The sequence below is a fragment of the Lucilia cuprina genome, chromosome 3 (assembly GCF_022045245.1).
Source record: "Lucilia cuprina isolate Lc7/37 chromosome 3, ASM2204524v1, whole genome shotgun sequence".
Classification (NCBI taxonomy): domain Eukaryota; kingdom Metazoa; phylum Arthropoda; class Insecta; order Diptera; family Calliphoridae; genus Lucilia; species Lucilia cuprina.
This window is the reverse complement of record NC_060951.1, coordinates 26,934,238-26,947,204: the sequence shown is the minus strand read 5'-3', so window position 1 is coordinate 26,947,204 and position 12,967 is coordinate 26,934,238.

Genomic DNA, 12,967 nt, shown 5'->3' with positions numbered 1-12,967 from the left:
CGCATAATTTTGTAATTCGATAAAGTGACATACCATGATCAAGTGGAACTAATTCGTACAGAATTTTTGTATGATTGTCGTATGAGGGTTTGACTAACGAAGATTTATAAAATCTTAATACCAAGTTCAAACGACCAGTTGAATTACTTAATTTGGCCTCTGAATTACATAGCCAATCGACCCGTTTCTACGACACATTCGTAATTCGTTTTGACAGTTAAACGCCATGTTGTTTATTTCTCATTCATTATTTTGTATTTTTTTGGAATATTTGTGTGTGTGTATGATACAATCACAGCAGTTCGACAAAGAGTCAATTGGCTGGGTATATTAATAATACCCAGCAGTTTGACAAAGAGTCAATGCATACGAAAAAGACAGTAATTTCCACCAGTTCCAGTTAACCACCTGGATGATCGTAATCCGTATGTTTTGGGTCATTCGTCACGAATGTACCCATTGTAATCGAGAATGAAGACAGTCGTCACTTTAGTGTCCTCTTTGTAAGCGGATGCGGAGACTGTCCTCAAGTAACCTAGAGATTATACTCTTAAAAGTTGTTTTTTTTTGTTGTACTTCCGAAAATAGTTATTTTACCCATATTTTGGAGAAATTCCCAGCAAAAAAAGTGAGGAAAAAGAAGTAGAATTTTCACCACAAATAACATACTTGAAGTACTTCCAATTTTGATGAAAAACCTATCAATTTTACATTAGCGTGTCATTGGAGGGATGTTGTTCAGTTTTGACAACTATGAACTACATCTAATCTTATTCATAGATCCAATAAAAATCCGATATTTGGATGTCAAAAATAAACCGAATTCGTTCAATGACATGCTTATGTTAATTTCATTGGTTTTTCACCAAAGTTTGATGTACTTCGAATATGTTATTTGTAGTGACTTTTCTACATCTCTTACCCCACTTTTAACAAGGTTTTCATTTGTAAGGAAATATTTGGTTTATAAAAGCGAAAAATATATAAACGCATTTTTAGATGTGATTAAGATGTCGTTTGTAGAGTATGACATCAATTATATTGTTGCTGGGTTATTATTACTTTCTACTAATATGCCACCATCTGGTTGACTCAAATTTATATCTTTCGGGTCAATCATCACATTATTTTCCTATAGTATTCTAGAGAGTAGGCACTTGAAATTCTTAAATTTTAGTTCTATTAATATCTTACCACATGTTGGCTCCAATTCGCATGTTTTGGGCCATTCATCAAGAATAAAAGTAAATCGTCACTATTAGAACACGTCCATCACCTAGTTTTATAGCAAGAAAAGTAGCGCCAGTTAAATAGCTAGTAATGTGACTGACTTACAAGAACCCATTTGAAGATTACCATCCTTTGACTTTGTGTAGAGTGACGATTGACTTCCTCGTAGGACAAGCCTATGTTAAAATGGTTGGTCACCTGGGTAGGCAGGTGGCTACTGGCCACCACAAGTGGTAGGTAAAGTGGTCAGTTCGAGACTGTCCCGTCGAACTGCTGGGTATGTTTATTGCATTATTTTAACAATTGAAGTAATAAATTTTATATTTATTTGTAATTTTATTAGTTATTTGTCTCCAACTAATGAAAACAATCAGCTGATTATGACAAATACCCTATAAAAATTAGAGGCATTCATTCATTCGTAATTCAAAATGAATTACGTACAGCTTGTGTAATTCACAGCTAAGATTTAGAATGGGTAATCATGTCATTCAGAACGTAATTGGGGTTGAATAAGAGCGTGAATTACGAATAATTGCACCGTGAGAAAGGGGTATAATTTAGTTCCTAATTGGGCGTTGAACGATGAATGAGAGGGTGAATGATGAATAGTTGTATCGTCTGAACGAGTGTAAGTAGATTTCATGCTGCAACAGTCGTTACAAAATGTGTTTAGTTGTCAGATAAAAAATGAGGGTTGTTTTTAGAGTATTACAAACTGAACTTTATCATAGTCCGATAACTGTCCCTTTTCAAGGTCTCCCTCCCGACAGTACAGCCAACTTCAACATAAACCTAATTCGACGCCATCTAACCTTGTCAGTCTAAAGTTGAACTGTTTAGTAAAAATAAATACTATGTCTGGTGACATTATAACTACACCATAGGTAATATTGAATATCCTTTTATATTTGATTAAATTTTAACTATTAAAATTTTGTCATACCACCGAAAATTTAAAATGAGTTGGTAAATTTTTAAGTTTTATTACTAAAATGAGTGGTGTCTTTAATAAATTGTTGGAAAAAACAATTCCAATCTATTGAACCCCCTCTTATATGGCTTGATCTTTTAGCAAATATAATCATTCTTAAAGAACAGAAGTAGTGGACTATATATGTTCACATATGTGCATACATATAAAAAAATACCTCTTTAAATAATTCATTATTTCGACCCATAGTTATTTATATTAGAACCCTATAATAAGAAAAACATTGATACGGGTTATCATATTTATATTTAATTGTTCCACTTACGTTTTTTCACTTGAAAAGGATAGAATGTAATATACATTGTGAAAAATCTAAAAACCCTTATAAATGTTGCAATATAAAAATAATTTTAACAATAATATTTTTAAAAAATGTTTGTTGTTTAAATGAAAAAATAAATACAAAATAATAAAAATCTTCTTATTTTATGTATTATTTGAAAATTGTTCATTTAATTTGTACGTAACTATGGATATTTGTGAAAAAAAGAAATATATGGAAGGGAGGACGTTTGCCAGACTGTTATGGGGGTTTTAGATAACGATATTATAGAAATTTATGGATGTAAGATAAAATTAATTATAAATATTTACGAAATGATGTTTATATATATTTTTTTGGCCTTTATTATTTGAAAATAATATGTACAAATGCAATAGTATGTTCGTATGTTTGCATATTAGAAGGACTCACATTTTGTGAAAAACAATAAAGAGATTAATTACTCTAGTTTAATATTATAGCATCGACTATATTCTAGTATTGTTTCCACTATAACTGAAACTGTAGATGTTATTGCTGTTGATATGTCTAGTCTATAAAATCGACTGTGGACAAAACTATGTTCTTGACTGTATATAGTCTAAAGTCTAACGTCCCGACTGTAATATAGCCTATAGTCTCAATTATGCGATTGCATTCCAGCCGATACTAAATATTAGTATTTTGTTTTTTATCCGGATTATAGTTCAGTTCTGCCTATTTTCCGGTCTGTAGTCTTGAATATATTCCTAACTTCAGATAGATTATAATCAAAGCTAGAAATTAAACAATTGACAATGACATATACTAAGCTCTATAGTCTAGAGTATATGCTCTAGTATTGCGTATATTCTACTTCCGATTGTAGCCTCAAATATGGTTTATTTAATTTTGACTATATTTTAGTCTATAGCTTTGTCTTTAGACTGTAGTTCAGATTATTGTATTTTTTAGACTTATTTATTGTTTTGACTACAATCCTCGAATATATTCCTAACTTTAGTTAGACTGCAATTTAAGCTAAAGACTAGACTATTGACTCTGCTATAGATTCAGCTGCATAGTCTAAAGTTTATGTTGTACTATTGCATATATTCTAATTTATCCGACTGAATCTTTGAATATAGTCCCATTATACATATAGTTTTGACTATATTGAAGTTTATCCAATTACAATTATTTGTAATTGTAATTGAAGTTTCGCAAATTACAATTACTTTTAATTATAATTGATTAATTTCCAGTTACAAGTACATTTGTACATTTTGTTCCTCATAATTACATGTAATTTTGAAATTAGTAATATCTAAATTACAAGTAAATTTAATTGGAAACTTCAATTGCAATTACAAGTAATTGTTATACACATAACAAGTAATTCTAATTGACCATGTAGTGAATTACTTTGTATAATCATTACCCCCCATTCCTGGTCAACAGGTTCGATTATCCATAGTCAAGACTACAGTCCAATCAATAAATTCGAACATAGGTTAGTTTATATTTATTCTGTATTTAGTCTTGTCTATTGATAACTCTATAATTTAGTTCACAGTTTATTTTATTGATTAGAGTCCATATGTGTTATATATTAGACATACATATGTGTAATATATTATTGATTGTTTTTTGTTGGAAATCATCGATATAACCGATATAACGACAATATTAAGTCTAGAGTTTTGACTCTGACTGAAAAAGTCGAAATCGACTATTTTGTTCCAAAAAAGTCGATAACTCAACTATGTCTGTAAAAAAAGTCAAAAAAGTAGAAAAGTCTGAAAGTCGAAAAAAGTCGATAAGTCGAAAAAAGTCAAAAAGTCGGAAAAGTCGAAAAATAGTGGGAAAAACTCGAAAAAACTCGTCAAAAAATGGTCGGAAAAAAGTCGAAGAAAGTCGACTTTTTCATTAATTAAATAAAAAATGTCGAAAAATCAACTTTTAACTAAATGAAAATCGTTTCAACTATAGAACACTAATACACATTCGCCTATTGAGTCAAGAATGACTACAATATAAGCTACAGTTTTAACCGTATTCCGGACTATAATAGCGATTATACCTTTGTATTTAGTATAGTCCATATTCTTGAACACAGTTCAGTCGATCCGAGAATATTTGTATCTTTATATATGAGTACATTTTAGTCCATTGTGTACATAGTTTTGGGCTATAGTCAATCGCTAGGCTGATAATATATTAGAAAACTTCATATGTTAATATGAGGAATATTTTGAACACTTTTTTCTGTGAGTCGTTTTTATATCTCCTATATGTACATGCATGTGTAAATGTATGTATATATTTTTGTTGTCTTGTATTTGGATTTAGGATTAGTTTTTCAATATATATGTTTATATATTTATGCATATATTTATGTAAATATGTATAGTATATGTATGCATAATAGTTTATTTTATTCTATGGTTGCATGAATGTAAATTTTATTTAGTTTAGTTAGTAATATTTGTTTGTTTGTTTTATAACTTGGTTTTATTTATATGGATGAGCTTAAAAACTATATTTATTTTTGGTTTTATTTATTAGTTTATATTTTTTCCGTTTTTTTTTTTGGTATTTTGTAATATTTGTTTTTGTTTTGTTATAAGTATTGTTTTGTTATCTCACTCAAACATTTTGTCACAAAATAAAAATGAAATTATAAAAGTAAAACATTTATTTTTTTTTCAATTTAAATGCAGCTCATATTAATAATCGTAAAAATAGTTTTTTTTTTGAGGGGGAGGTTTCGACAAATATTTAATTTAATAAGTAAATGTTAGTTATAATCTATATTAATGTTAGTTATGTTAGTATGTTTTTTTTGTATTTATTTAAATAAATCATATTTACACTTAGTAAATATAACTAGTTGGCAAAAAAACAGACACACACAATTAGATTCGCATCTATTTATACATAGAAAACTTATTATTTATTATTTAATTAGTTGTATTAAAATTATAAATAACTAAACAACAAAAAATGTTATTATATCAAATTAAATTTTATTTAAATCTCTTGCTATCATTTACAATAAATTATGCGTAAAAATTATCATAAATACATTTAATACTTTTTTTCGTCTGGGGTTTTTTTTTGGAATTTCAGTTTAAACGAGTTTATTTATTATATTAATTTATTTGAATTTTGTTTGTTATTAATTCATGTTCTATGAACATTTGGTACTTGTTTTTTTGTTGTTGTCTATTTATTTAAACATTTTTTGTTTGTTTTTGATTTATGTTTATTTATCCATAATTTGTTTATAATTTATAAAAATTATGTATAATTAATTTAAATTATTTGTTTTTTTTATTTATTTATAATTTTATTTATATATTAATAATAATACATGTTTTTTGTTTTTTTTTTCACTTTTTTTGTTCTTGTACATATGATTATAATAAAAAAATTTGTTCCATTTAGTTTTCGGTTAGTAGTCACATTTAAATTTAAATGTTTTTTTTCTATAAAAATAAGTCCAAACAACGTATTTTCTAATAACTAACATTTTAATAGAAATTAACAGTAAATTAATTTTTTTTAGAATTTGGTACATACATACTTATGTAAGTTTTTTGTGAAGGCTATTAAAAATGCTTAAAATCGGTTCATTATTTCACCTAGCCCCCATACAACAGTATCCTCGAAAAGAGTTTTTGAGCTTATAATTATGTAAAATATACGAGCCTTAATGACCTTGTCGAATTTCGAAATAATCATACCTTTTTTGCACCTAGCCCCATACAAAATCCCCTTCTGAAAATGACTTCAATATCCACAATTTACTTATAAACACTTATATTACGATGAAATTCATCACTAATAAATATTAGTGTTCAATTCACAATCGATGTTGTAGCGTTGTATGTGGTAACACAGAAATTACAAACAAACAGCTGTTTACTAAAACAAACATTTTATTAAAATCTGTTTATTTATTAGTTGAAAATTTGGAATGAATGAAAATAATAGAATTTTAAATAAAAAGAAATTCAATTTTCTAACTTTTGACATTGTTTTTTTCATTGTGAACTTAAACTTATGACTTGCTAGAAAAATCTGTTCACAAACACTTTTACTACACTTTAGTAGATACAATAGATAACTTGATTGTGAATTGAACATATATAAATATATCCAGAAGATGTCTGGAACGGTCCATGTTTGCTGTTCACCCTAAATAAAGCCTATTTTAGAAAATTTGTTTTTATATCCTTCAACTTCGTGAGAAGGGTATATATAAGTTTGTCATTCCGTTTGTAATTTCTATAATATAATTTTCCGACCCTATAAAGTATATATATTCTGGATCCTTATAGATAGCGGAGTCGATTAAGACATGTCCGTCTGTCTGTCTGTCTGTTGAAATCAGTTTTTAGAGGTCCCCATATATCGACGAGATCCGAATCTTCCATAATTCAGTTAGACATGCTTTCGAGAAGATCGCTATTTAAGATCAGCAAAATCGGTCTATAAATAACGGAGATATGAGCAAAAATTCGAGACAACCTCTAAAAATTTCATCAAAAAAGTAAATTTTTTTCATGCTTTGTTAAAAAAGCAACAACAACACTGTGAATTGGATATAGAAGTACATGTGCGTGTGGAGATGTATTTGGTTTTATTCAGCTGTGTTTTTTTTGTTGTATGTTTGGATGCTGTTCTGTTCTCACGAAGGAGAAGGGTATAACAAGAACAAGGAGATAAAGCAGTAGTATGTTGGTAATACAGCTCATATTTGTTTGAGGGTGGTAATACAGTTTGACGGTGGTATTACAGTACAACGGTTAATATTTCTTTCTGCTACAGTTTATATTTGTTGGTGTGTATGTTATGTGTGACATGTGTGCAGAGATACAAAATAAATAAAAACTGTTTTTTAAAACATACTTGGTAAAGGGTATATAAGATTCGGCACAGCCGAATATAGAAATATTACTTGTTCGTCAATAAATTGCTTAAATAAATCGGAACCATGGTAATATTCAATATAAATGCTTATGAAATATAAATCATATATAATGTTCCTAACTGATGTAGGGTATCAGGTGGTCGACTACTTTCAACTAAGTATACTAGTTTTATATAAACATAAGTAATCCAGCAAAAAAAGAACTTCCAAAGAAGCGAAAAATAATTTACTTCATGGAAGTACTGAAAAAGACCTGAAGAAGTTATGATTTTAATACAGGCTTGTCATAGGATAGATGTCTTTTTTATTTGATTCCAAATTCACTACATCTGAAATCTATCTCAGGAAGAAATTTTTATATTCTTTTTTTGGAAGTTATTAGGAAGTGTATATATAACATTGTCATTCCGTGTGTGATACCAAGAAATATACAACTGAGACCTAACAAAGTATATATATTCTGGGCCCTTATCAAATTCTGAATCAATTTAGCTATGTCCGTCTGTCTGTGTAAAACACGATCACGATTAAACGAGGCAATATAATTTCACCCAAAATAATCGTCTTCCTAAGTTGTTTGGTAGTGAAAATGAGCAAAATCGGTTTACATCGGAAAAAGCTATGAATCATAATTAAAAAAAAGTCCGAAAATTTTATGTTTTTTACACCTTCTTTCACAGAAAATGTGTTTATTGTTAATAACTTCCGTTAGAATATCGATATCTTCACAAAAATTTAACCCAGTTTTATGTCAATAGAATTCATGTCAAAGAGAAAATTTTTCCATCGGTACATATATACAAAATTTGCCAGAAATATTACCTTTATATACATTAATGTTACCGTAAATGTTTTTTCCGATCGGTCCACAATTGGTATTAGCCTTTAGAAAGAACACGAGATCCCAAATGAAAAACTAAAAACGCAGACTTTTTCCCTTAAATTAATAGCATCAGACGTATGTATATCATCCAGTTCTTGTCTAACGAAATTTTACTCTTTTTTTGTTAGACGGAGTTATTCATTACCTAATTAAATTTTTTATTCAAAATTTTGAAAAAATATTACTTTTATATACGCAAATATAACTAACAATTTTTTTTCTGATCGGTCTACAATTCCAAATAAGGTTCACTCCTAAAAATCACTTAAACACAAGTAAAATTACTCATTTTACTTATTACCAACTGACGATATAAATACAAAATTTAACGGAAATATTGCTTTTATATACAGAAATGTCACTATAAGCAGTTTTTACAATCGGTCTATAAATGGTTTCCTTCTCGAAAGCCATTTCCATCGCATTAAACTAGTTACATCATCTAAAATTTTAAACAATCAGTGTACAATAATATGTTTGAATTTCCTCATAAATGGTCATAACTCCCATTCAGGGTCCCTTCTCGAAACCCATTTTAAACCTATTTTACCAGTTGTATTATCTTAACTAAAATTAAAAACAATTAGTGTACAACCATATGTTTAAATTTCCTCAAATTTTTAACTCACATGCATACATACAAATTATTTAACATCACTAAAGCATATTTTAGGGCGCTGTTAAAATATTAAAGAAAATGGTGTTTGTAATGTTCAATAAATTTTGCATTTGCAACATATATAAACTATTAAAATTTTGGGGTTTTTCTATTAAACACATGAGAAACTTATTTTCCCAAATATTTCATCAAATAAAAAATATTAATATAAAAGTAGCTGGTGAAGGGTATTTAAGATGCGCCACGGCCGAATAGAGCACTCCAACTTCTTATTTATAAGTATTCCCCAAAAAATCCGACTTAGTTTCGTCGATTAGTCATCGTCTTCAGAAGTTTGACAGTAATTTACACTCTATTGTGTTGTGTGTTGTACGTAGAAACATTAAGATTCTAGTTTCTAGATTATTAAGGACAATACAACAAATGAGAATGTTATATTCGGCTGTGTCGAATCTTATATACTGTATGCCGTAAAAGGAATGCTTCCTTGTAAACAAAAGGAGTGAGATATTTTAATATGGCTTAAGTCAATTATGCTCCGTAGTCTTTTAAACTAAGAAAATATTAATTTTTAAAAACAAAATATTTTTGTTAAATTTTTAAACCGTGAGCGTATGAGTAATTTTCTGAATAGCGCCTTATGTGCGTCAATTATGAACCGATGTTCATTAAATTTTGTACATAGATTTTGACTTATGTAGAACTTGTTTATGTCAAATTTCATCACTATACTCGTATTTTTAAATAAGGAAAACTTGTATTTTAATAACCAAAACTCCTTCCTTTGGAGAAGGATTATTTATGAGCCGATCCTAAAAAATTGTTAAGATGTTTTTGCTCGTAATAAAATTTCGTGTGTGGCATTTTATCGTTTCTCCGTATGTTTAAGCCAGTAATAAGCGTTTAACCCAATTTCTGAAGGGGATCTCAATTGGGTGGTAGGTCATTTATGGACCGATCCGGATAAAAGTTGGTAGAAAGATTTTGGTTCGCGAAGAACTTAATTGTGTCAAATTTTATTGATATTAGTCATTAATAAGTGTTAAAGTAAATTTCTGAAAAGGGCATCTTGTACAGGCGGTTGGGTCAATTATGGACCTATCGATGTATTACAAACGGTATGACAAAATCAATATACCCCTCATCTTTTTTGATGGTTGGTATAAAAACAAAGATAAAGTATTCTTAATACATATTGTCTACACGATTGTTTAAATATTAATCATAACTTTGAAATTTTCTCCGCATGTTTTAGTCAAGGTCATGTAGTAAAACATTATTGAATATAACGTCATTCTTTTGTTATTATTTATTTGACTGAAACAACCCTTGTGGCGCAATAAATTTAACAATAACAAGCAACCCATTGTCCAGTATATGACCTTTTCGACTAAACCTAAAATCGTTTCCGCTTCCTGCCAGCCAATCTTTTGTATCATAGATTAACATAAGTTCCCAAACTACAATTTGTTTTTATTTGCCACACATACATAAATTGTGAACTGTTTTAGTAAACCCTTTAGCATTTAAAACTTATGAATTTATTTAAATTTATATTTTTATATCCGTTTCCGCTATGTTCCACTCCCCACCAGCATTAACCATTGACATAAATAATTTTTGAAAATATGTGAACATTTTTAACGCATGATTGGATTTAAGAAAAAAATACATTTATATTTTGCATGATTTTTTTCAGATTTTTTTTATTGAAATTAAATAAATATTTAATAAATTTGTTGTCATATGTCAGCGTATGTGGCAGCTGGTTGTTGCTATTCTGTATGTTTTATATGCTACAACAAGGACTACAACAATAAATATTTGTTGTGCAACATTTGGTATCATCAATTACAGTGGGTATGTGTAAATATACATAAGCACATACATTCATATGTATATGTGTGTTTGTGTTTTTGATTCCCTTTTTGCAATTCTGTACGTGTTAGGACTTATAAATAATGAGCATAACTTCAACAACTATAACAACAACATAAAACATAATCATAATAATGATCATAATTATATTTGTATGTTGAACGAATGGCATAATCGAATAATTGAAAATATTTTATTTTAAATACATACTGATACAACCTATTTACATACTTACTCACTTATTACCCAAATATTAACACAATGCTACATATACATATAAATATGCAGTCGTACATAATTCGTATGTAATAGCTATTAATCATGACATTTAATTTATAACCACACAGATACAGTGTGTTTGAAAAGTCTTCTAACATATGCATTTTCTAGTTTATCTAATTTAGTGTGCACTGTGGGTTAGAATCAATGTTTGGAAATATATATTTTCTATTTCTAAGTTTCTTTTTTACATGAGCGTTGCCAAGGAGTATAATTTTCGAATAATACATAAAGACGCCTGGTACCAAATTGATACCAAATTTTTCAATAACATCCGTTGTTAAGTATATACATATATACATAAATACGTAAGACTACACTATGAAATGTTGACATCATTGCCGCAATTAAAATTTTATACACATCCTTTGTTTAAAAGTTAACAAACGTGATAAGCTCACTCTTGACCATGAATTGTGAGCTTAACACAACGTTGGACTGTCAACATTTCATAGTGTTGTCGTACGTATGTTATTAAAAAATTTGGTATCGATTTGGAACCAGGCGAGTATATATTTTTTTGAATGTTTAATATCCTGGATTGGTTGTTATACCTTACCCCCAGAATTATGCGTTTACATTGATGTTTATTAACACACGAAAAAATTGGTCCCATATATTCACTTTCTGGGTCTATTAAGATTAATTTTATCATCTTGAGCGTAAGGTATACATATGTTGCAATTTTAAAGATAGGCTTTGAAGATCATAGTTATCCACCAGATACTAAGTCTCTTTCTGATCATTTTTTTTTAACTATGCCGTTTCGAATTTGATCAATTCAGAAGAAATATAGCACAATTTCTAACACATAATTTTCCATCTCTGGTAAAGTACAAAAACAACATATACTTTAAGAATCTGCGTGTTGTTTTCTTATATCTTAATCATTGTTGTCCAAAATCCAATGTCCTTTCGGAGTGTACGTGAAAGACTGAAACACGGTGTAATCAATATTTCGGATTAAGTTCGTTGCTGTTACCGAGACAACATATACCCCGCAGAGAAGTAAAAGTGGAACTAAAAGCCGTGATACACTATTGTCAGATCTTACAACGTTGTCAGTAAAATGTTCAGAAAATATCTAACAATCGTCTGAATTTAAATTTTTATCTTTTGCATCGTTGTCAGAAAAAGCATTACTGACAATGTTGCAAAACAAAATTTGTAAGTTGGGAGTGTTATTAGATATTTTCTGCACTTTTTACTGCCAACGTTATAATATCTAACAACTGTGTATACATAGCATAAGCTTAGCATTTGAGTTGATGTCTAGTCTATACATCTGATACAGAAGGGATGAAAGGGTATGGGGTTCTACTGGCTGGTGTTTACCAACTTCGACTAATACCCTCTTCATTAAGGTGAAGAGAATACAAATTGTCGAATTTGTTTCACATTAATGGCAAATGAATGGTTGCAATTCCAGTCAGCAATTGATCTCTCGTGGAATATTAATTTCAATTGCTGTTTTAGAATGTAGCTTTAAACCAGTTCTAAGAACTAGGATAATTTAAAAAATATAGAATGTTTTTTTTAAGAATATTTTTTTTTCAAAAAATTTGTTCAAAGAATTTCCTCACATACTGTACTCTACATTAGCATAACTAAATATAAGTTTGTACGAGTATGGACGTATTTGAGTGAATATAATTATTTGGAATTATACAAATTTAGTTAGAATTCTGATTTGTAGTATGTTTCCAACTTAGTTTATATAATTAACTAAAAGAAAACTGCATACAGAAGTGTATTCATGAATTCTAAAATTATACATTTATCAACATAAATAATTATAAAATACTAACCAATAAGTAATTGTCTGTCTCTTCTCTATAATGTATGTATGTACGTTGTTTGTTCTTAAATAATTTGCTTTAATACTTATTATTTAATTAAACATA